Source organism: Saimiri boliviensis, chromosome 10, assembly GCF_048565385.1.
Source record: "Saimiri boliviensis isolate mSaiBol1 chromosome 10, mSaiBol1.pri, whole genome shotgun sequence".
Lineage (NCBI taxonomy): Eukaryota > Metazoa > Chordata > Mammalia > Primates > Cebidae > Saimiri > Saimiri boliviensis.
The window spans coordinates 69,057,318-69,083,531 of record NC_133458.1 but is presented as its reverse complement, the minus strand read 5'-3'; the positions used below and the strand labels follow the sequence as shown (position 1 = coordinate 69,083,531).

The following is a 26,214-nucleotide window of genomic DNA, read 5'->3' as shown; positions in this document are numbered from 1 at the left end:
TATAAGAAATAGATCAGTTAATATTTTCAGAGTTTTGAAAGCACAATAAATGCTATTTTTATTAAATAATAAATAAATTAGTAAAATATTTCATTAAATACTTAAAGCACATTTATCAAATTATGAGTTATTTATAACAATTACATAATCATATAATAACAAATATATAAGATTGTATAAGATGATCTGGTATCACCTTAAAACATGTTTAATTGTTTTCATTTCCCATTAGATTATGGTCTAATATATTAACAGCCAATATACTCTTATTTTTTATTAGATGGATAGATAGGTAGTTTGATTACAATGCCTATTAAAATTATTGAAGTTATTTCTAATTTTTACATGATTCTTAATTATTTCTAAAAGTTAAACTGGAGTTCAATACACATTCAAACACACACACACACACACACACACACACACACACACAGACAGACACACACACACACACACACACATGCAAAGTCACACTTTCTTACCAAAGGAATTTCATGTCCTTGCTTACTCCTTTTTTCACAAAAGGAATGTAATTTGGCTACATAATACATTGTGTTATTTCAAATTAAGTGATGAAAACACCATTACAGTCGACTATGACTTTATATAATGAATAATCTATATTAGAGCTACATCACATTAACTTCATCTTAACATCTTTTATTAGTCTATTTTATAAGATATATTTTTATTTCTCACAGGATTTCATAATATATTTTAAACTATGTATTAACACGTTTATTTGAAATAAAAAAGTCACTTTTTTGACAGAAGGTTTAATCTGGCTGATAAATCTGACAATGAGGACTAACTATGCAAATTAAATTTCAAGTTGCCAGTTTGAATGAATCAAATCAGATAAATCTGTAGTTCTAAGATTTAATCTTTACATGAAATTACAAAATTTTATCAAAAATTACTTTGTTAGCAAAGCTGTGCTGAAATTAAAAAGACATTTATTTTCCCAAAACTTTCTGATTATATTCAGTTAAACAAGGTGACTTTAAATAAAAGATCAATAAGTGTAATCAACATTTTTTCCATTAAACCCTTTTTTCGTATTTCCAAAAAACTGAGAAAGTATCTACACTGTCTGTATAACAAAATATTTTGCAAGTCATTTCCAGATCTTTGTTACCAATATAATTGAAGGTAGACCTAATTGAGTTGTCAGCTGACAGATCATTAACATAATTTTAATGATAATTACATTAATTTTTAACAGTATAACTCCTTGTGAGTTATATTGTTAATAATAAATAATTAACATAGTTTAGCAAAATAATTCCAACCACATTCACTTACATATATGAACAAGATTTCTTAGCAGCTTTAGCTACACCAATAACAAGGAAAAATAGAATTTATTTTGAACTTTCATGACAATACAAACTACAAGCATACCTTGTTTTACCACACTTTTCTTTGTGGCACTTTGCAGGTATTATATTTTTTACAAATTGAAGGTTTGTGGCAACCTTGCATCAAGTAAATCTATTGGCACTATTTTTCCAGCAGCATGTGTTCACTGCATCTCTGCATCATATTTTGGTAATTCTTGCAATGCTTCAAACTCTTTCATTATTCTTATATCTTTTATGGTAATCTGTGATCTTTGATGTTATTATTGTAATTGTTTTGGGATGCCACATGACAGCAAACTTAATCAATACTCATTGTGTGTGTTCTGACTGCTTCACAAAGTGGCTATTCCCCCACCTCTCTCCCTCTCCTTGGGATTTCCTATTCCTCGAGACACAACAGTATTAAAATGAGGCCAACTTATAACCCTAAAATGGCCTCTAAGTGTTCAAGTGAAAGGAAGACACCCATCTCTCACTTTCAAAAGAGCTAGAAATGATTAATCTTAGTGAGGAAAACCTGTCAAAAGACTTCTTGCTCCAGTTAGCCAAGTTGTAAATGCAACGGAAAAGTTCTTGAAGGAAATTAAAAGTGCTACACCACTGCACAATGAATGATAAGAAACTGAAACAGCCTTCTTGCTGATAGGGAAAAAATTTGAGTGGTCTAGTTAGAAGATCAAACCAGCCACGTTATTCCCTTAAGCTAAATCCTAATCCAGAGCAAAGGCCTATGAAGCCCTTCAATTCAATTCTGCAAAGGCTGAGAAGTGAGGCAGTTGCAGAAGTGATTCATGAGGTTTAAGAAAACAAGCCATCTCCATAACATAAAAGTGCAAGGTGAAGCAGCAAGTGCTGCTGTAGAAGCTGCAGCAAGTGAACTGGAAGATCTTCCAAAGATAACTGATGAAGGTGGCCACACTGAACAACGGGTTTTCATTGTAGATGAAACAGCCTTCTCAAAGTCAATCCCTGACTTCAAAGCTTCAAAAGACAGACTGACTCTCTTGTTAGGGTTTGATGCTGCTAGTGACTTGAAGTTGAAGCTAATGCTCATTTACCATTTCAAAAACCCTAGGAATTGTACTGTATCTGCTCTGCCTGGGCTTTATAAATTGAACAGCAAAGCCTGAATGACTGCACATCTCTTTATAGCATGGTTTACTGAATAATTTTAAGTCTACTGTTGAAACCTACAAGATTTCTTTCAAAATGTTACTGCTCATTGACAATGCACCTAGCCACCCAAGGGCTCTGATGGAGATAATACAAGGAGGTTAATGCTGTTTTCATGCCTAACACAACAGTCAGTCTGCAGCCCACAGATCAAGGAGTAATTTTGACTTTCAAGTCATGTTATTTAAGAAATATATTTTATAGGGCTATCACAGTCATAGATAGTGATTCCTCTGATGGAGCTGGGTAAACTGAGTTGAAACCTTCTGGAAAGAATTCACCATTCTAGATGTCACTAAGAAAGAACATTTGTAATACATGGGAGGAAGCTGAACTATCAGCATTAACAGTCTTCGTAGATGACTGAGAGGCTCAAAACTTCAGTGGAAGAAGTAACTGCAGATGGGGTGGAAATAGCAAGAGAATTAGAAGTGGAGCTTGAAGATGTGACTGAGTTGCTGCAATCTTGTGATCAAACAGTTGAGGAGTTGCTTCTTATGGATGAGCCAAAAAAGTGGTTTCTTGAGATAGAATCAACTCCTGGTGAAGATGCTGTGAACATTGTTGAAATAACAAATGATTTAGAATATTATTATACACAAAATTCGTTGATGAAACAGCAGCAGGTTTAAAAGGATTGACCCAAATTTTGTAAGAAGTTCTACAGTGAATAAAATGCTACCAAATAGCGTTGCATGACAGAGAAATTTTTATGAAAGGAATAGTAAATGGATGTAGCAAATTTCATTGTCCTATTTTAATAAATTGCTACAGTCACCCCAACCTTCAACAGCCACCATTCTAAACAGTAAGCAGCCATCAACATCAAGGCAAGACCCTCCACCAGTAAAATGATAACAATTCACTGAAGAAGATTCAGATGGTTGTTGGCATTGTTTAGCAGTAAAGTATTTGAATTAACGTTTATACATTGGTTTTTAAACAGAACACTACCGTCTAAACCTGCAATATCTCCGAGTTATGCCTGTAACTGAAAAAAAGCTCAAATATATTTCATCAAAATACATTTTTAATATTTAAAGTTTTAATATTTATGCTTAATAACTACTTATCAAAATAATTATTGTCTTGCTTTGACCAATTTTATACTACTAATAATAGTGCTAATAACTTAGTACAGAATAAAATGTTTCACCTTTTAGCCTTTTAATCGCAGAGAAAAAATATTTTTTTAAATTTTGATTTATAGTATATTGTGGAGAACTATGAAGGTGATTGAGAAAATACTTTCATATATTAAAGGAATGCATTGGGATAAAACTCTATGGAGTGAAATAGAAATGTGAGTGTGAGGGAAAAAAGGAACAATGTAAAATTTGACTATTCCAATAGAGCATCTTCATGTTTCTTTATACCGATAGTGGTGCTGCTTCAATATTTGAACCATTGTGTTTTAAAATATTAATATTTTAATAAACCCCAAATCACATTATTTACTACTATTGAAATTTAAAATAAAAGAATTTTAATGTTATTTTTTAAATGTTCAAGGAAGCCAGGGACAGTGGCTCATACCTGTAATTTCAGCACTGTGGGAGGCTAAAACAGGAGGATCACAGGAGTCCAGGAGTTCAAGACCAGCCTGGGCAACATGGCAAGACCTCGTCCCTATAATAAAATGTTTTCAAAAATTAGCTGGGTGTGATGGCATGCAGCTGTAGTCCTAGCTACTTGGGAGGCTCAGCTGAGAGGATCACTTGAACCCAAGAGTTCGAGGTTACAGTGAGCTATGATCACACCACTACACTCCAACCTGAGCAACATAGCAAGACCCTTTCCCTAAAATAAAATGTTCAAGGAATTACATAGTTTTTCAAGATTATTTGGGGGGATGTATAAGCAAAACAGTAACTTTACAGAAATTCTTACATATGTATACATGAAGAAATGTAAAAGAACATCATTCTAAGAGTTCTTGAAAAAAGGAAAACTTTGGGGGAATATTCAATGTCCATCAACAGAAGAATAAGTAGGAAAATGTACATATATAAAGAAAATATTACTACAGAGGCAGTAAGATGATCAACCAGAAGTACATGAATCAACATGAATTAATGTTAAAAATATAATGTTAGTAGAGTAGACATAATATTTGTATAAACATTTTAACAAAAAATTTAAAACTACTGAAATAAATAGTTTAACTAGAAAATACAGAATAAAACCTTAAAATATGCATGGAATTAATAGCCATCAAACTCATGAGAAAGATTAACTTTAGAGACAGAAGGAAATAGAAATGAGAAAAAATAAACGTTCTTCAACTAAATCTGTAATGTTTTCTTATTTTTAAAAATCTGAAGCATTTATAGCAGAAAGTTAGGTTCATTAAAACTCCATAAAGCTAAGGTGTGGGCACATAGGTCATCATATACTCATTTGTATATTTGAACTATTTCATAATAAAAATAGTATGAGATAAAATACAAAAGAAAAACAGTAATACAATGTATCCTAAAATGACGGAAGAAATAATTTTAAAAATAAATTCAACAGATTACAGAAAAAATACCAAAAGAAAATAATGAATTAAAAACACAAAATAAGGTGGTGGAATACATCAATGATTAGATCTGAATTTAAATAGGGGTCCTCCCACAATGGCAGTAACACATAGAATCCAGTAGATGGCAGTGTTACTTTATATTTATCCTCAATTTTCAGCACGGTGGGGTCAAGACTCAATGGCGTCCAGTGAATTAGATTTCAGGCTCAATTCCATGCCCGTTTAGGTTTGACTCAAATTTCTAATAATTAGGAAAAAATAATAATTACAGGGATCATTTCTAATGTGCAATACAAATATAAATTGTTATCACACAATAGTTTTTAAAATCTCTCTTCTGCATATTTTCCATTAATTTTTGTATATTTTATTGGCCCTTCAAGAGGCAGGTAAGACAAAAAGTATTTCCTATTGCTTTGAATGAAAAATTAAAAGCTCTCTAAATTGTCTCTATACACATTTGTAATAAAGCGTGTTGCTCTTAGAAATATCGCCCTGTGATGTAAGCAAAACATGGAATTAAAAGGGATCTTGAAAAACCATCTATTCTAACCCCCAACATCTTGAAAACTGGCTTTGCTAGGAGTTTATAATTTTATTTCTGTTTCCAAAAAACTTGTGGCTTTTGTTAATTTTCTTTATTCTTTTCTATTGCATTGATTTCTACATTTTTACATTTATTTTTTATTTTACTTTATAGTCTCACTTTTGTTGCCCAGGCTGGAGTGCAGTGGTGCGATCTCAGCTCACTGCAAACTCCTCCCAGGTTCAACCAATTCTCCTTCCTCAGCCTCCTCAGTAGCTGGGATTACAGGCAACTTCCACTATGCCCAACTAATTTTTTTTTAGTGGAGATGGGGTTTCACCATCTTGGTCAGGCTGGTCTTGAACTCCTGACTTTGCGATTCACCCACCTTGGCCTCCCAAAGTGCTGGGATTACAAGTGTGATCCACTGTGCCCAGCCTACATTTATTATTTCTTTTATTTACATATTATGATTTAACTGAGTTTAATTTGTTCTTTTTGTAGTAGCTTAAAGTGAAAATTTACATCATTGATTTTACACCTTTCTTTTTTTTTTTTCCCTCAGGGACTCAGACATAGATGGTTGTTTGAGATTTTGCACTTTTCTTTAACTGAAATATCAGCATTTCTTTTTTGTTTTGTTTTGTTTTGAGACAGGATCTGGCTGTGTTGCCCAGGCTGGAGTGCAGTGGTACAATCTCAACTCATTGCAACCTCCACTTCCCTGGGCTCAAGCAATTCTTCTGCCTCAGCCTCCTGAGAAGCTGGGATTACAGGTGTGTGCCAACATGCCCAGCTAATTTTTGTATTTTTAGTAGAGACAGGGTTTTGCCATGTTGGCCAGGCTGGTCTCGAACTCCTGACCTCAAGGGATCTGCCCACCTCAACCTCCCAAAGTGCAGGGATTACAAGCATGAGGCACCACTACCAGCCTTTGATATAAGCATTTCAAAGTGTATTTCTTCTAAGAACTGATTTACCTGCATTCCACACATTTCGATATGTTATATGTTCATTAATTTTGAAAGTTTCTCATTTTTCTTGTGATTTCTTCTTTAACCCAAAGTTCATTTAGCAATCTTCAAGAGATCTTATTGTAATTAATTTCTAATTTAACTCCACTGTGGTAAGAAAATATCTTTGTAAAATGCCAATCCTTTGAAATATGAGTCTTACTTTATGGCCCAGCATATGGTCTATCTTTATGAATGGTCTATATGGACTTGAAAAGAATATATCTTCTGACATTACTGGTTATAGCATTCTGTGATATGAGTTAGGTCAAGATGGTTCTTAGTATCAAAATCTTCTATATTATTAATTTTTCATCTAGTTATTCTTTCAGTTACTGAGAGAGTGATGTTAGGTCTTCATAATTGTGGATTTGTTTAGTCCTCTCTTTAGTTCTGTCTGTTTTTGCTCCTTACATGTTGAAGTTATTTTATTAACTGCATACACATTTATGATTATTGTCTTTATGATGAATTGATTTTTGTATCATTATGAAATGCCTTTAAGTTCTACTACTATTCCTTTGCTTGAAGTCTGTATTTGTCTACGGTTAATACAGTCACACCATGTTTCTCTTGCTCACAGTTTGCATTGCATATATTTTTACTTTTATTTCCAACCTATCTGTATCTTTAAATGTAAGGTGCATATCTGATAGACTGTTTATAGTGGAATCTTGCTTTTTTATACTATTTGGCAATATTTGTCTTTTGGTTAGTGTTTAATACATTTATGTTTAGTGTAAGTATGGATATAGTTGTATTTAGGTTTACCATTTTGTCATTTATTCTCTATTTACCCCATCATTGTCCTTTGTTTCTTCTTTCCTACATTATTTTTGCTCAAACACATTTTCGTAGTATTTGTTTTTGTTTTCCTATGGATTTAACAATACATCTTTGTATTTTTTCAATCATTGCTCTATGTGTTATGATATGCGTTATTGAACTTACCACAACCTACTTAGAGACAATGTTTGACCCCCTTATGTAAAATGTGAAGGCCCAGAAACAGTAAAATTCCATTAATTCCCAGTCACATGTTATATATCAACATATATTATAATGTCACAATGCAATGTTTTAAATGTTGAGCTCAACAATGAGCTACTTAAAAAGAAAGAAAGAAAAAATACTTTATATTTACCCACTTTTGAAAAAACATTTTTGGTGTTATTTCTTCTGTTGATCTGAGTTTGTACTTAGTATTATTTCCTTCAGTCTGAAAATTTTCCTTTAATATACCTTCAGCAGGTCAGCCTTTATCTTCATTTTTGAAGGATATTTTAGCTGGACATAGAATTCTAGATGGACAGGTTTTATCATTCAGCACTTTAAATATATTGTTACATTGTATCTGTCTCATTGTTTCTGTTGAAAAGTAGTTGGTTAATTATATCATTGATCCCTGTATGTGATATCTTTTTTCTCTGACAACTTTGGCTAAACTGTGCCTAGATGTTTGTTTTGTTTTGTTTTGTTGTACTTGCCTAGCTTGGAGCTTGCTGAGCTGTGTGGATTTATAACTTGATTTTTTTCCCCGTTATTCATCTATTATTTTTAATTTTTTTTTATTTGCCCTGTCTTCTTTTCCTGGGAAGACAATTACATATATATTGGATTGTCTGATACTTTCCCATAGGACCTTGAAGCTCTCTTCACATACTTTTCTACGTAACTTTTCTTCTCTCTGTTCTTTAGACTGAATAGTTTCTATTGATCTCTTCTAATTCCCTAATTATATCCTTTACTCTTAAATTCATCCAGTAAATGTTATTTCAAACATTGTGCATTTTAGCTTTAAATTTTATATTTAGGTCTTTTCTATAGTTTCCATTTCTTTGCTGAAATACTCCATCTGTCAGCTTACATGACTATCTTATTCTTTAATTCCTTAAACAATATGTAATAGATACTTTAAAGTCTTTGTAACATCTGGGTCATCTTGGGTCATTTACTGTAAGGTCACATTTCCCCATTTCTTCATATGTCTAGTAATTCTTTATTATATACTGGACATCATAAAGAATACGTTTTAAACTCTAGTTTCTGTTTTTTCCTCTCAACAGTACAGAATTTTGTGGTACATGGCATTTAAATTACTGGCAGCTCACCATGAACTTTTAGAGGCTTGATTTTATGCTTTGATGGGTCTGTTTCCATTTTGTTATTAGTCCTAAAGCAAATCTCTGGAATCGGATTTCTAGTCTTTATAACTAAAGCATGACTTTTCTAGATTTTAAGTGGAAATCTTGAAAAACTACCAAGCCCCTCAAACTTGGTAGGACTTAAACTCCAAACTCTGTCTTGGTACAGTGAATAAGAGCTTAAAAATCTCTGTTCTGTTCTTTCAGTCTCTCGGCTACAGTTTTTCACTGGTCACCTTCGAGTTTCCCCTGCACATGTGCAGTTCAGGGTCACCAAGGATTAGAGAGGACACTCTGAGCAGATTTGGGGCCTATCTACCCCTTCTGTGATCTTTCTTTCTGGGATTTTTACTCCTCAATTTGCAGATGTTGTGATAGATCCAAACACTATCTGCTGACTCCTCAGGCCAATAAGACTGTAGCTTTCTGCTTAAGTTCTAGCTGTCCTGCGCCAAGTAGACTGCACAGCACCTTTGGGAAAATCAATAAATACATTGATTTTATCTAACATGGTTCCTTATTCCAAGGATCAAATTCTCTGTAGTTTTTAGCTGCTTTGTTGTCTCTCCAGTATGTTTAAATTATTGTCTTTTAATATTTTGTCCAGAGTTCATAATTGTTATCTGTAGGAAGGACAGTCTGATACAAACTACTGCAACATAATCAGAACCAGAACACATGCAGGCAACTAAAAGTTTCACTTAAGTAAAAAGTTTTTCACCTGTAGCATAAATTAAAGCAAGTTTGAAATTTTAGATGGACCTTGTATTTTGAATCATAAGTTTCTACTTCTGATCATCATTGCTTTACTAAAAGGTAGATGCTCCAAAGAGAGAAACAAATGCTTGCCTTCCTTGAGACAATCTCAAAGGAAATGCCATGTCTGTTTTTGTTTAATTTAGTATTTGTAATATAAAGAGGCTTAGGACCTCAGCCTGCTAAAAGTTTTCAACCTGAAAGATATGAGTTTATTATTATCTACGTGGCCTCCCAGTTTTTCAGATAATCTCTTGAAAACCTCCCTGTGGCTGTTTATATTAATAAAAGAAAACTCTGTTTTAATTCACTCAATTGGGTATAACGCACAAATTAAGGGAAGGAGAGCCAGGTATAAGAATCCAGGGAGCTGGGAAATGTGGGGTGTTTATTTTGTAGGATGTGGTTTAGAGATTCCTGGTTGGAATGGCCCATACCATAAGAGTTCCGGGTGGGTGCCATGCCACACAGGAAACAATTGTAGCTTGCCCCTGGGAGTAAGCCAGAGAGCTAACAAATTCAGTGTGCATTGTAATGCTTCATCAACACGCCTTCTGCTGGGCCTGCCCTCTCTGCTGGGTCACTGACCTTTATAAGTGCACAGTCATGGCCACTGCCTGACAGGCATGAAAAGGAGACAGACAATGGACGAGAAGGAGACATGCACAGAGGGGGAAAATGCACTCATTCAAGGGATTTACTGGTCAGGGATGTCATGTCCTATGTCCAATTCCAGAATGCATGTGGTGGTGTTTAAGCCATGCATATTGAGCTACATAAATATAAGGAATGATTATCATCAACATACGAACACAAAAATATCACTGAGAATCATGATCAATTTCATGGCAGCACAGAACAATGTAGACAGTTGTTTTGTGCTATAACATTTTTTCACCAATTTATAAAAGCTTCAGATCATTAAAATTGATTAGAGTATCATACAGCCTGATTTCAAAGGCATTCCAGACTCCAGAGGCAGCATCAGATAGTGGCCTGCAAGTCAGGGAGAAAACACTGAATTAAGGGCCTGCATTTGTCCAAAAGGAGCTGTGCAACCTTTGGTTATTTTTTGTAAACAATCAGCCTCCCATTTCTTCATGTGTATATGAGTAGGTACCATCTTAGTACAATGATACTGTTTCCCTGATATTTTAGGACTCCATGTTTGTTACTATTCTTTTGCATCCTCAGATGATTTGTATAGCTTCTTTTGCAGGATGTTTAGGAAACATGTTAACACAGTGATTTTCAAAATGAACTTCTGGAACCCTATGTATTTCCTCAGTTCAGTAAGACATACTGTAATTATTTTACATATTGGATTGTCATGTAGACTTTTCTTTCTTTTTATTTCACTTTTAAAAGGAGTCTATTCCAAGTTAAAAAAAAAAAAAAAAAAGCATTTGAAAACCAATTCTGAAGGATGTTCCTTTTGCCTCTGATGATGTATGATTCTTGGAATGAAAAGGGAATGCATAAATTTGTATCTTTCATTGATAAGCACTTTTCAAAGTCTCTTAACAGTGATATTTAATGTCTCTCCTATTGATTCTTGATCAAAATATTATTCTTATACTATGTATAGCAGATGCATCTGGGAAGGGACATATGTTCTGAGAACCCCACTCTAGAATGGAAGCGCTGTTCTAGTGTCTTCCATACATATCCTTTACCACTACAGAGATTGTCACGCAGAGTGTTATACCAGGACTGTCTGTGTTTCACGATCTCTAATGGTCTCATGTGCTTACACAGCCCAAGGGAATCTAAAAAATGTCATCTTGCCGGGCATTCCACCTCAAAGTGCCTAACAACCCATCTTGCTTTTTGAAGAACCTCTGATGGTTCGGGAAACGTAATCAAATTTTACCGTTAACCAAACATAATGACATGCCTAAATCTGTAGAAAGAATAAGCATATGATGCATTTCAAAGCCAAATAAATGTGATTTCTATTATTCATCATTGAAAAGTAATCTTTCTCACCACTGCCTTCTATAAATACAAGGTAACGTGTGTGAGCAACATGCAAGTGGGTTCCTAAATCCCACTGTATATCTAGTATTTATAATAACTTTCACTTGAGTACCTACTCCCATATGTGCTAGTAATTATTTTTCCATTTTGAAAGAGTAAAGAAATTATTCTCATTTTGTAAAAGTAAATAAATTTAGTCTTGGAGAGGATAACATCACAGTTTATTTTAATGCATAAATGTCCCTCCCTGCTAAAGAGACTGAGCATGTCTACGGGAGAAGAACGGTATCTGATTAAGTGTCAAGGTGAAAAGTCCAGTTCATTTTCTGGAAGAAGAGGATGATATGTCCTTGTTTATCCCTAAACCTCTCGGGTTGGAATAATTATTACTGGGATTTCATGAGAACCTAAAAGAGCAACCATGTTTAGTGTATTCAGTCCCAAAACACAAAGTTTCTGGACTATCCTCTAGAAACCTTTATTCTGTTGTATACAAACTCATTATCATTCATACAGCCTAAAATATCAAATCATCATTTGCTGAACACTTTGCAGTTAGGCTTTTTAGACATATTTTTAGTTTGTTCTTGATTTCTCTGTTTTTGTTTTTTAGCTTTTTTCTTGGTGGGGAAGAGAGTGAGACACATTTAAATTTAATAGAGATGATTGTTCAACAGAATTTTGAAGGAAGTGAGTGTACCCACCCCACCCACTTCATCAGGAGATGCTTCCTCTGTGAGGTGGGATTTGAGTCATATTAATTTGTCCCAGACCACACCAAAATTAAGCTGTTCACGTCCGAAACATTCCATGAATTCAGTTGCGAGGAGGAATTTGTTCAGCCATGTTATGGATTCATATTTCTCTCCTCTCCCAAGAAGGTCTGGGTGTCCTTATAAGGCAGAACGCCTCTGTTTCCCACAGTGTGGAGAGCGAAATAAATACTCTCTCACAGTCAATGCAGAGGTAACTCTTTTTTAATGGATTAAAAAAAAAAAAAAAAAAGCAGTTCTGAGAGTCCATCACTGTTTCAGCATCCCCATTCAGAGAGGGGGCTTTTGTCTCTCTCTCAGTGGGAGCTGCCATTTTAATGGGGCCTCCAGCAGGGCCTGGTTTGATGATGTGAAGTAGGCCTGGAAGAATCGTGGAAAATTTTTTTTTTTAATTTAGATTTTGGTTAATTTAACCATACTGGTTTTCAAATGAACTGAAATGTAAAAGTGAATCCATGGCAAATGTCCCTCAGAAGCTGCTACCAGATAATTTCAGTGATTTCTCATTTCTGAAGCTCTCTCATGTGAAAACCAATCCCTTGAAGTTCTAATAGGCATTACTAGCCGCCTACCCCCCACTCCCAATCTATTTGCAAAGATGAAAATCAGGAGTAGAATTCATTCTTAAAAATAGGCATACGCGTCCACAAACACAAACGTGCACTCCTAAATGCTAAATGAAAACATTGCTTTTAGCTGATTGGTGATGCCAAGCCAGGATCGGGATGGGTTTGTGGTAATTCTGGGGTTTCCCTTTTGCCTGAGTCATGAACACCAAGGTACATGGAATGCTCTCCCCCACCCCAGAGCCTTGGGAGTGCTAAATCTACTCCTCAAATCCTCGCCCCAGAGCGGGATTCCAAAACCCCCCCGCAGCACACTTTCTAGATAAAACTGTTGCTTTCAGTAATGAGGCCACAGCTTGCAGAGCCAAACTGGCCCGCAGGCCGCTTTCTGCATGCCTGGCGCCGGACCTGCTCTGCCCCCGCCCGCTCCGCAGCCCCCGCGGCCACACAGTGGCTGCGCCTGGCAGCTGCGTGCCCAGATGCCAACCGCTGGAATGTTGTGTTTTATGTTCCGCGTCTCTGCCTGGCTGGCCTCAGGGGAAGGCTCTTCCCTGGCCTCTGCGGCTCTGGCGCTGGGCTGCAGCAGCTGGGGAACTGATGTGCAATCATTTTACACATGAGCTAGCTGTTCACCCTTCCAGGAACTGTTTGCCTGCACTAATTCTGCGCAAGATGCACACACTGAGCCCCTTTGTAGGGCTGAAGGATGACAGTCTCTTTGGCCGAGATTGGTTTAGTAAATGACTGACTGTGTGGGCCTGAGTACCTGGGTATTTTGTGTGTGTGTGTGTGTGTGTGTGTGTGTGTGTGCGCGCGCGCGCGTGCGTGTGTGTGTTTGACTTAGACAAAGGCGCTCACGCTTTGCAGAAATAAATGAATTAATGAATTTAAAAAATAGAACTAATGCATTTTCGAAAACGCAAACGTCAGGGAATGTTACAATATATCTATACATGATTTCATTTTGGGGGGATTTAATGGAGATATTCCCCAGTCGGCCAATCGTCAGACAAGAAAGCACTCTAAATTGAGTTGAAAGTGGGGGTGGGAGGACAGAAAAATCGCCCCCATAAAATAATTACAAATTCAGCTTTCTGTTTCCCAGTAATTAGGCTGAGGATGAGACTGGGAGTGAAAAAAAAAAATCCAAGTCAGCCTTAGAGCTGCACTGCTCAAAAGTGACTGCAAAGACTTTGAGGTGATCAGTGATTTGCGTTTATTTCCAACAATGTTTTAATTAATCATATTTAATAAAATTTGATATACTCCATTGGTGGCTAAGCAAAATATTAATTATAATTTAGTTTGTTGACTTACCACTCTCAAGAGCTTAGATGATGATTTTTTTAAAAATCATTGTACCTCTCTGTGCCTTTTCTATGCTTCAGAAGTGATAATGGCAGGTTCAAGAGTCTAGGAAACATTTGAGCGTGGGATGAAAAGTCAGATACTGAAGACCCAGTTTTACACATAATGCATTTTTAGAGGAGACACGTAAAAATGGACATCTGGCCAGGCGTAATGGATCATGCCTGTAATCTTAACACTTTGGGAGGCCAAGACAGGAGGACTGCTTGAGAACAGCAGTTTGAGACCAGCCTGTGCAGCACAACAAGACCCCATCTCTAAAAAAAAAAAAGAGAGAGAGAGAAATAATGGACATCCACTTATAAAGTACAATCTCAATAGCAGATATACTCTATCTTTAAAAAATGTTTTGAATTATGAATATATATTGCCTTCTTGTTAAACGAAGAAGAGAAAACAATATAGAAATGTTTGAAATTAAAAGTGAAAATTATCCCCATTCCCCCTTCCCCAGAACAATCACTTACAAATCCAATGAGTACCTTTCCACTCTTTTTAAACACAAACACATATGCTGTATAATATACATGTGTGTATAAGATATATGTGTATATAAAATAGATGCATATGTTTATATACATACAATATACATTTAATATATCCATAGAAAGAGGATCTCTTCTTTTTAATGGGATCTTGTTAAACATATCATTCTATAACCTCCTTCTTTTTACTCAGAAATGTATGTTATGAATAGCCTTTAATACCAGTATTATATGATTTTTAGTGGCTCCATAATATTCCAGAATATCAGGGTATGATATTTTTTATTTAGTTTTTCCCATATTTTATTTAGTTTTTCCCATATTTATGGTCACTTAAGTTATCATAAATTCAGTTTTTCCCATATTTAATTTTTCCCATATTTTATTTAGTTTTTCCCATACTTATGGTCATTTAAGTTATCCTAAATCCATCAGTGCTATCAGTAATGCTTCCATAAACATCCTTGCATATACATCATAAATTTTAAATATATATTTAAATGCAGCTGCTTTATTTACTTATTTATTTATTTTTGCCTCTGTGGAAACTGGAACTGTCAACTGAGAAGGGAAAAGCAGCAAGAAATGAAGTATAAGTGTTACCTAAAGAATAAAGGCGCAAGTTCCAAAGCAGTGAGTTAGAGTTGGGTTATAGAAACAGCAGACTCATTAAAAGTTGCATTTTGATGTGTAATACATAGTTTTTTCAAATTCACGAGACTACGTTCTCACAATATCTTCTTTCAGATAACACACCTATAGGTATGCACAACTCTGTCTCCAACTTTGTAACTGAATTGAGTATGGGGTTTTTTGGGGTTTTTTTACTTTTGATTTCTTTTATTTGTTAAAATAGTCACACCCATATACATGAAAAGATTTGATCATGATGCATTCATTGATTGGGTAACTTTGTAACTTTTAAATGTTGATGAGAAGCACAGGAGCAGTCATGCCTTCTTTGTAGCTAAGAAGACTGCAGTAGTTGCTACAACCTGTAGCTATATTTGGCTCTGTTTCTCAAGCACTGTATTTTTCCTTCAGTTTGATGTCCTTTCTATTTTGCTTTCTTTTATTGTATATTCTTTTTGAAAATCACCTCACATTCTTACTGATTGGGTCTAGGGTCATTCCTTTATCCATTCACTTATTGATGTACATTGTTAAACTTACTCAACTACATCAAGTAGAGCTCATTAACCTTCATTATACCAGGAAAAAAAAAATCACCCTATACCATCTGGGGCCAATAAACCCTTTTTATTTTTTAAAATATTTTAAATCATTTTGCAAATAATTGATAGAAATAAGAATAAGGGATAGTAAAAAAAAGTTAGAAATTTTAATAAGAATTTATGCATAGCAAATTTAAATTTTCATTCCATATTTTCCTGCTTTTGTAGGTATCTATGTCCAAAATGGACAATGTATTTAAAATCCAACTAACTGCCATACCTATCACACAGGAGCCTGCAGCATATCCATAGTGTAAGTATTGATTCCCGATTTCAAATAACTCTTTAATAGGTTTTAGCATATTCATGGTTCTTCTCTGTTTAGCCATATCAAAATGTGAGACATTTGAAATTTTTAACAGATAGGAATTGTGTTTGCATTGTCACAGGATTCTTGGGGTATTGCTTTGACAACCAGAAATCTCTGTGGCCAGTGATGACTTTGCCCAAGTTTTGCTTGGGCCCACTGTGCCCACTCAGCCTGGCAGGCTGCACTCGGCTCATGCTACCAGCCTGGAGCCCATGCCTGCCAAGGCTGAGCAGAGCAGTGAGGGGTGTGTGGGTAAGCAAGTGTGAAGTCTGGCCACTGCTCACAACAAGGCATGCTGGCTGCAGTGGGGCAGGCAGCTCCAGGAGCCGGCACCTGCAAGGCTGCAGCTGGACCAGGCACACTGCAAGCAGTTTCCACAGCTGGCTCCAAGGAATGCGCTGGTGACAGCAGGAATTGCTGAGCCCCAAAGAGGGTGTCACAGCCCTGGCTTGGCGAGCTCCTAAGTCTGTGCTCCCCAAAGGGTCATATTTCTTTTCTCCTTCTCTCTGCTCTCCTTTTTACCCACAATGCAGCAAGCAAGGGGCATGTTTCAGCCCTGTTTGTGTTACAGCTCTTTTAACCCTGCCATTTGGCAGGTCCCGAGTTCTTGACCTGCAGGTAGGAAGAATGAGATACGTGGACAAAAGAGGGTGAGCAAGGCAAAGTAGGAGCTTCACTGAGTGATAAAACAGCTCAGAGGAGACCCACAGTGGGTAGCTGCTGTCCACAGCCAGGGTGTCCCAATGAGTGTTCAGCTCGCAGCAGAGAGGAGACCCTGGGGTGGGTAGCTCCTCTCTGCAGTTGGTCATCCTCTCATCGTTTTTGAGTCTGGTGGAATCTGGGGTTTTTATGGGTTTCAGAGGAGAGGAAATGTGCACTGATTGGTCCATGGGTAGCCATGGGTGGGCCCAGAAAAAGCACTATAAGCTCCCACCTTGGTCTGTGAGACTGCCAGGCCAGGCCCCAGGCTTCAGGCCTTCCCTGGCTTGAAGGCAAGGCTTCACCGGGGGCCTGCCCCTTTCTGCTCAGGAGGCTGTCTGCTTCCTACTGCTGTTTATAGTGCCCAGGCTGTTCATGCCGAGGGGCACCTGCAGGCCAGTGCAGAGCTGCCCTTAGCAACCCCCTTGGACTCTCTCCTATGCTTCCTGATGCCCAAAGTCCAGAGGGGACCAAGGCAGCAGGGGGCTGGCAGATCAGCACTGCTCAGAGCTTGCGCACACCCAGCCAGGCTGTCACAGTGCCTGGGCTTGGCCTCAACTTTGCTCCAAAATCAGAGCAGCTCCTGGGAGTGGGGAGAGGCCAGGCAGCAGGAGCCTGTGGGGGAAGAGGAGCTTCCGGTGCCCCTGAAAGCACAGAGATGCCAGCCATGGCTTGGACAGCCACAGCAGCACCTGGAAAGGTGGGGCTCCTGCCTGCTCCCAGCCCCCAAGGGCACAGGAATGCCTGGGTGCACAGCCCCAGCTGCATCTCCCTAGAGGCATCATGGCAGTGGCTGCTCCAGAAAGCCACCATTGCCATCAGCACAAAGACTGACATCTTCTTTGCTCCATAGTGCCAAAAACTTTTATTTCTGGATTTATGAACACCAGTTAAAATAATCAATCCAATTACTTTTTTATTTCTATATCTTATATTCTCTTCCAATTACCTTTGTAAACACACCTGCCTTCAGAATTGATTTGCTAGTAAACCATATGGAACAAATTTTGAAACAATTTGAAACAATAAAAGATACTTTTAACATCTTTTCAGCAAAATAGAATGGTTTAAGTTCTTATTGCAAAATATTTGCTGTTGAGTGACTAACTGGTTGAGAATACCATATTTTCTTTATTTATTTAGAAATGAATTGTTCATTCTCTGATTCTTAAGTTTGAAAGAGAAAATTATACCCAGAATATTGTCATCTGAGGACTCACACCTTAGATTTCACTTCTCTGACCAATTTACTATCATCATCAGAGCCTAGGAAGCTGCTATCTGTCTCTTTTCCGTTTCATCGAATAATGCTTTCCTCTATCAAATTCTTTTTATTTGCCATTATGGGAAGAAAAGGGAAAACTTTAAATCCTCGAAAGACTGCAAAAATGTATCTCCATACTTCTCTTATTCCTTACTTTTAAGTAATGCAATACTTTGCGTAACACAAAAGGAAAACTAAAGTTTGATGCCACCATGATGATTTATTTATTTCCTTCCAGGAGATTTTACTATTCTTCCATTTTCTTATTATTTTCATCTTTTTAGAAAAGCATAGTTGAGAATAATTAAATAGCAATGCTAAAGGCATTTCTAGCAAGTTGAAATACCAAAATGGAAAAAAAGGATCGTGAAGATTTCTACCATCCTCTCTTGTAATTACCATGTAGCTCCATTGGACCCTGTATAAAGCTTTATATAGGCAAAACCCTGCCTCTACAAAATATTTTTTAAAAGTTAGCCAGGCTTGGTGGCACACACTTGCAGTCCCAGCTACCTGAGGGGCTGAGGCAGGAGATGCGCTTGAGCCCTAGAGGCAGAGGTTGCAGTGAGCTAAGATGGCCCACTGCACTCCAGCCTGGGCAACAGATTGAGACTCTCCTTCAAAAAAGAAAAATAAGTAAATTTTTCTTCCATTTGAAAGTTCTTTGGAAGAATAAAAGACATCAAATATATTTACAAATAGTTATAAATAAAAACTCAAAAATAAAATTAGATGCAACAGGTCCTGATTCTATACTGAGGGTTAAGGTAGAAGCTATTGTATGGATCACATCATAGTCTCCTTTCCAGGTCATACAGATTCAAAGTGAGGCAGCTGACTAATGAGGCAGGTGCTGAACCAATGCTTCACTTCAGACTCTTAAAGAATGAACACTAGCTAACGATGGAAATAGTGGTATTAACAATAGGTGTTCAGAAATAATTTCAAAAGTTCATGTTAAATTTAATCATCTATATTTCAATATCCATTTAACACAAGAGAAACTGCTATGAAAGTTTAATAGCTTACCTAAGGTCAATTAAATGAACTATCCTGATCCTCAAAGCTAGGGACATTGCATGGATTCATTCAATAAACATTTACTGATTATCTACAATTTGAAAGAGACTGTTAGTGGATAGCAAATGTAGATACCTTTTAAAAATGGACTAAATCAAAGTGGAAGCATTTCAAGAATGCACTACTTGAGAACAATGTGGGTTTTCCAAACCTTAGGTCTCTAACTTTAAAAATGGCCTTTAGAAAATTGCTCACCAAAATTGTTAATTGGGCACAAATTTCACTTTCCTTGCTGATTTTACCCTTACCACCCCTTCTTTCGTCCTCACACAGTATAAGATATAAATATACTCATATGTGTTTTCCCCCCTTCATTCCTAGACTTAGAAACTGCTTTGTTCCATAAAGATTTCAGGGGGCATACAATAAATGCATTTAATATAGCAATGTAAATTAAACTAAAACAAAAAAAGAAAATCTGATAAAGATTTGTGCAGAAACCTAACTTAAACCAACATAAGCAAAATAATAATAATATAATAATAGGTGTTTTAATTTGGAGCAATCACGTGACATATCAGAAAGGGCAGAGATGCAGGTCAGCCTTAAGGACAACTGTAACCAGGGCTCTAAGTAACACCAGCATCTTGCTACAGTCTCTGTTTTGCTCTGCTTGTCAGTTTCATTCTTGTTCACCCAGACGGATTCTCTCCACGTGGCAGGAAACACAGCTACTCACAGCAACTGGATTTTTATATCCCATCGCTTAAGCTCAACTCTCTGAGTTTCTATCTGCCTATTCTAGGAAAGGCTCTAACTGTCCTAGCTTGAGTCAGTCAGTCTCCAATCTCTGATGCAAATATTAACACCTGTAGCCACAGTCAAAGCCAGAAAAAAAGAGACTGTGATTGACCTATTATGTACCTGCCTATGTAGTCAAGCGCTTATCAATGTACCAATTAAATATAGCCAAGGAGCAGGATTATACAAAATGGCCACTCCCACAAAAGCCACTCAAGGAGGGATTTACCAAATAAAGTGATTGTACTAGGAACACAATTTCAAAGCTATCTACTATGATAAAGTAGGATAAATTAATGGTAACAATTCAATTAAAGCCAGGAGTTAAGATGGGGCACTTGCTTCACACACACAACATTTCACCAATTCAACCTGCTGTTCAAAGTGGGGGTAGGGAAGAAAATTCATACAGAGAAGAAGTCACCTCTATGCTACCTTCACCTCCTCCATGGTGGTTATGACAGCAACACTGTTGAAGGCAGAACTTCAGGACAGGCCTTCAGTGGGGTTCATGTAAAACAGAAAAGTCAGTAATATCCACATCACTCTAGAGTCAATAGATGAGCTGGCTCTGCAAATAGATGAGCTGATTGTCTCTAACTCATACTGGCCCCAAGCACTGTAAATCAGTCACTCAGCCTGTGAGGCCAGCAGAGGGCTGGGATCCTTTCCCAGGTCCCACCAGCTTTCCCCAGCAAGAGCTCTGTATAGTCACATTTGAAGCCCAAAGAAAGATCCAGGAACCTCCTTTAGCCCCTCTGTCCCTCAGCCTTGCCTATGGCTATCTCTAGACTATGATAGATATCTATTTATTTTATTTATTTATTTTGGTAATTGACTACATTTGCTTCTAAAACATAAGGATAATAAACCCACGTTTGGTCAAAATCCAAACAACCAGAAAGTTCAGATAATCAGAATTTCTCTTATTGATTGTCTAAAAATGCTTGACATCACAAATTAATCTTAAATTAATTTGAAATTATCTAAGTGATATATTTTAAGAACATATTAAACATTATGTGTAATTTTATATATTATACTTACTTTTATATTGATGAATCTGTTATTTCTTCATATATGTTGCATATATTATGTAAATATGTACAATATATATGAAGAAATAATATAGATTCATCTTTATATATACACTTTTAACTTTTAGGTTTAGGGCTACATGTGCAGGTTTGTTACACAGATGAACTAGTGTCATGAGAGTTTGTTGTATAGATTATTTTGTTATCCCAGTACTAAGCCTAATACCTAATATTTATTTTTTTCTGCTCTTCTCCTTCTTCCCACTCTCTACCCTGCACCCTCAGATAGGTCCCAGTGTCTGTTGTTCCTCCCTTTGTGTCAACGTGGTGTTCTCATTATTTAGCTCCCACTTACAAGTGAAAATGTGTGGTATATGCTTTTCTGATCCTCCATTTGTTTGCTAAGGATAATGGCCTCCAGCTCCAGCCATGTTCCTGCAAAGGACATGATCTAAATCTTTTTTTATGGCTGCATATTATTCCATGGTGTATATGTACCATATTATCATTATTCAGTCTACCATTGATGGGCATTTAGGTTGATTCCATGACTTTGCTATCACAAATAGTGCTGCAATGAGCAATACATGCATGTGTCTTTATGATAGAGCAATTTATATTCCTTTGGGTGTATACCTAGTAATGGGATTGCTGGGTTGAATGGTAGGTCTATTTTTAGCTCTTTGAGGGATTGCCTCGCTGCTTTCCACAGTTGTTGATCTAAGTTACATTCCCATCAAAAGTGTGTCAGTGTTCCCTTTCCTCTACAACCTTGCTAGCACATGTTGTTTTTTGACTTTTTAGTAATAGCCATTCTGACTGGTGTGAGATGGTATCTCATTGTGGTTTTGATTTGCATTTCTCTAATAATCTGTATGTATGCTGGCTGCATGTATATCTTCTTTTGAAAAGTGTCTGTTCATATCTTTTGCCCACTTTTTAATGTTTTTCTTTCTTATAAATTTGCTTAAGTTCCTTAGAGATGCTGGATATTAGACTTTTGTCAGATCATACTTTGCAAAAATTTCCTCCCCCCCATTCTGTAGGTTGTCTGTTTATTTTGTTGATAGCTCCTTTTACTCTGCAGAAGCTCTTTAGTTCTTTCAGATCCTTCTTATCCATTTTTGCTTTTGTTAACGATTGCTCTTGGCATCTTTGTCTTGAAATCTTTGCCCATTCCTATGTCCAGAATGGTGTTGCCTATGTTGTCTTACAGAGATTATACAGTTTTGGGCTTTACATTCAGTCTTTAGCCCATTTTGAGTTGATTTTTGTATATGGTGTAAGGAAGGGGTTCAATTTCCAGTTTCAGTCTTCTGGATATGGCTAGCCAGTTATCCCAGCACCATTTTTTGAATAGTGAATCTTTTCCCCATTGCTTGTTTTTGTCAGCTTTGTCAAAGATCAGATGGTTGTAGGTGTGTGGCCTTATTTCTGGGCTCTCTATTTTGTTCCATTTGTCTATATGTCTGCTTGTCATCAGTACCATGTTCTTTTGGTCACTGTAGCCCTGTAGTATAGTTTGAAGTTGGGTAGTGTGATCCCTCCTGCTTTTTGCATATTGCTTAGAATTTCCTTGACTATTTGGGCTGTTTTTTGGTTCCATATGAATTTTAGATGTTTTTTTCTAGTTCTGTGAAGAATGTCATTGGTAGCCTGATATAAATAGCATTGAATCTGTAAATAGCTTTGTTTAGTATGGTTATTGTAATAATATTGATTCTTCCTATCCATGGGCATGGAATACTCTTCCATTTATTTGTTTCATCTCTGATTTCTCTGAACAGTGTTTCATAATGCTCATTGTAGTGATCTTTCACCTCCTAGTTAGCTGTATTCCTAGGTATTTTATTCTTTTTGTGGCAATTGTGAGTGAGAAAGCATTCCTGATTTGACTCTTGGTTTGTCTGTTGTTGATATATAAGAATGCTAGTGATTTCTGTACTTGATTCTGCATCCTGAGACCTTGCTGAAGTTGTTTATCAGCTCAAGGAGGTTTTAGACTGAAACTCTGGGATTTTCTAGATATAAAGTCATGTTATTGGCAAGCAAGGATAGTTTGACTTCCTCTCTTCCTATTTGGATACACTTTATTTCTTTCGCTTGCCTGATTGCCCTGGCCAAGATTTCTAATGCTATGTTGAAGAGGTGTGGTAAAACAGGGCACTCTTCTCTTCTGCCCTCTGCAAAGTGAATGTTTCCTTCTTTTGCTCATTCAGTATGATATTGGCTAAGGGTTTGTCATAGATGGCTTTTGTTGTTTTGAGGTATGTTCTTTCAATACCTAGTTTATTGAGAGTTTTTAAAATGGATTTTTTTTACTTTTGTTGAAAGCCTTTTCTGCATCTATTGAGATGACCATGTGTTTTTTTTTCTTTATTTCTGTTTATGTGATGAATCATGTTTACTAATTTTCATATGTTGAATCAACCTTGCATCCCAGGGATAAAGCCTACTTGATCATGATGGGTTAGCTTTTTGATGTGCTGCTGGATTCAGTTTGCAAGTAGTTTGTTGAGGATTTTTGCATCACTGTTCATGAAGGATATTGGCCTGAAGTTTTTGTTGTTGTTGTTGTGTCTCTACCAGGTTTTGCAGTGTCAGTGCAGGGGTGGGGCACTGGTGGGGCTGGCAGGCTCCATGTCTGTGTGTATGTGTGTATATATATATATATATATATATATATATATATATATATATATGTATTCCATTAGTTCTGTCCCTCTAGAGAATCCTAACACACCACCTTCCTACCATATATATGTATACACACACACACACACACACACACATATATATATATAGAGAGAGAGAGAGAAGAGTTTATAGGATATTAACTCACATGATCACAAGATCCCACAATAGGCTGTCTGCAGGCTGAGAAGCAAGGAGAGCCAGTCCAAATGCCAAATCTGAAGAGCTTGGAGTTCGATGTTCAAGGGCAGGAAGCATCCAACATGGGAGAAAGATGCAGCCTGGGAGGCTAGGCCAGTCTCTCTTTTCACATGTTTCTGCTTGCTTATATTCTAGCCACATTGGCAGCTGATTAGATGGTGCCACCCAGATTAAAGGTGGGTCTGCCTTTCCCAGCCCACTGACTCAAATGTTAATCTCCTTTGGTAACACCCACACAGACACACTGAGAATCAACGCTTTATATCCTCCAATCCAATCAAGTTGACACTCAGTATTAACCATCCCAGGTGGGTCAAATGGGGAGAGGGCACACTTACACCGGCAGCAGTGACACAGCAGGGTGCACATGTACTGGCAGAGAAGGGAAAGCAAGGTCCGCTCAGGCATGCATGCGCTGGCAAAGCAATGGGGGTGGGTGGCTGTGGGTGAACGTGTTCAGGCAAAGCAGTGTGGGGAAGGCTGCAGTCAGGGGCAGGCACAGGTGGGCTGGTGTGTGTTCAGTGGGAGCAGCTCTGCTGGAGCATTCTCCTGGCAATGGGTGGTCCTCCAGTGCAAGAGCTATGACATAGGCCCCCAGCAGGTGCCTGGGGGCTCCAATGCAAGCAGACACAGCCAAGCCTCTGGGCCCTGGAGAGGCCAGCAGGCCAAGGGGTGCTCAGGTTGGACTGGCCCCATCTCATGGGCAAGACCACTCTGCAGAATTCAGGTCCAACAGTTATCCTAAGGGCTAAAGTCTCCTATGGGATCCAGTGGAATCGAGAGGTATGGGCACCCTTGGCTGTGCTCCACTACAGACACTCCCACACCAAACCCTCTGGGCTCTGCACTGGCTGGAGTTCTGCCCCTACCACTTCTCTAAGCAGCTCTCCCTGCCAAAACAAGGGTCTGTGGTGATCAAGGGGTCTCCTCCTGTGGGATTCCAGAGGCCCGTGGCAAGAGTGGGTTGCTCCTTGCCTGTTCAACTCATCCCTTCGGCAGGAATCACTGGGGGCCAGGAATGAGAGCCAATGCGCTGTAGCCAGTGCAGCATTTCCAGCTTCCTCCTGCTTCAGCCCAGCATTTGTGTCTTCCCTCTGTCCACTCTTGATGCCTTCCCTCTGAAGATCTGCTAGAAGTGTGCCAGTCTTCCCAATGTTCTGGTCTCTTGGTGGGAGATGTTCCTCCTGGCTGCATCTAGTTGGCCATCTTGGAGCAGGAATGAGCCTTTCTTTAGGTCTAACATATGTTTTTACTACACGTTCACTTATTGTAGCATCTCAGTTCTCTGATAAACTCCTTGAGGACAGAAACTATGTTTACCTTCCTGATTCCTTTAGGGTAAGCTTCTAGCAAAGTGCCTGGCACATTGTATAGTATAGGTTCTCAATACATATTAATATTAGTTTAACAGATAATTCCTTTGTAAAACCAAACATAGAATTAGTGTGTAACCAAATGTGGTCAAAGCCCATGGACATACACAATAATTTTTAAATCCATTTTAATTAATTTATACATTGTTTGAATTTTTACTAAAGTGTGTATTAATTGTATTTATATAGTAGAAACATTTTTAAAGCCTTTTGCCATTCTCTGTGTTATAATAGTAGTTAAAAAATGAGAGTGCAATAAATCCTTGGTTATATTAGGCACTGCTTTAAAAATGTGTTTTGCTAGATGTATTAAGGTGACGATTCAGAAAACTTGATTATTAGAAACAATTTCTAATAATAAAGCAAAAGAGATAATGCTTCTTTGCAATATGAAAAGATATACTCTCTGCCTTTTCACTTCAGATTTGTAATGATATGCAGAGTCTCTCCGCTCTGGCGGGTCCTCTTTCAGAAAGAACTCTCTTCTTCGTATGCCACCTTGCTGCACCTAAAGGGCCAGGAACATCTTAAATCAAAATTCAAGAGGGGGGAGGAATTGCATGACAAATGTGCAAACCAAACCCCAGTGAGCCTAGATTTGTTACAGTCTCTCCATCTCCTCCACCCCAGGTAAAAGTTTGCGGTTCTTGCAGACAAGCTGCCTCACCTCAACTCACTTTGTTCTTAAGCCTCCTGTATCTATCCCCACTCCCTTTACCTACCCACGCCCACATAAACACACACACTTGCACAACTTCTGATTCCCAGAAATATCAGAAACTGTTCTGCTTTGTAAGCAGCTCTATAATGCCTAGTTCCAGCCTCAGGAATAGAACTAACAGCTAAATGTCCTAAATCTTTCTACCAGGAGCCAGATCCCTTTCTACAGACTTAGTCCCTGAAAC

At 37.5% G+C, this 26,214-nt stretch overlaps 1 protein-coding gene across 1 annotated transcript in view; it reads left to right on the top strand.

Annotated features, from left to right (window-relative positions):
- CDK6 (cyclin dependent kinase 6) overlaps positions 1-26,214 on the top strand; it is a 462,424-nt gene that overhangs the window by 38,711 nt on the left and 397,499 nt on the right. The window contains exon 2 of the mRNA XM_074379436.1: positions 16,079-16,163. The gene's annotated coding sequence lies outside the window, so the exon portion shown is untranslated. The remainder of the gene's footprint in view (positions 1-16,078; positions 16,164-26,214) is intronic.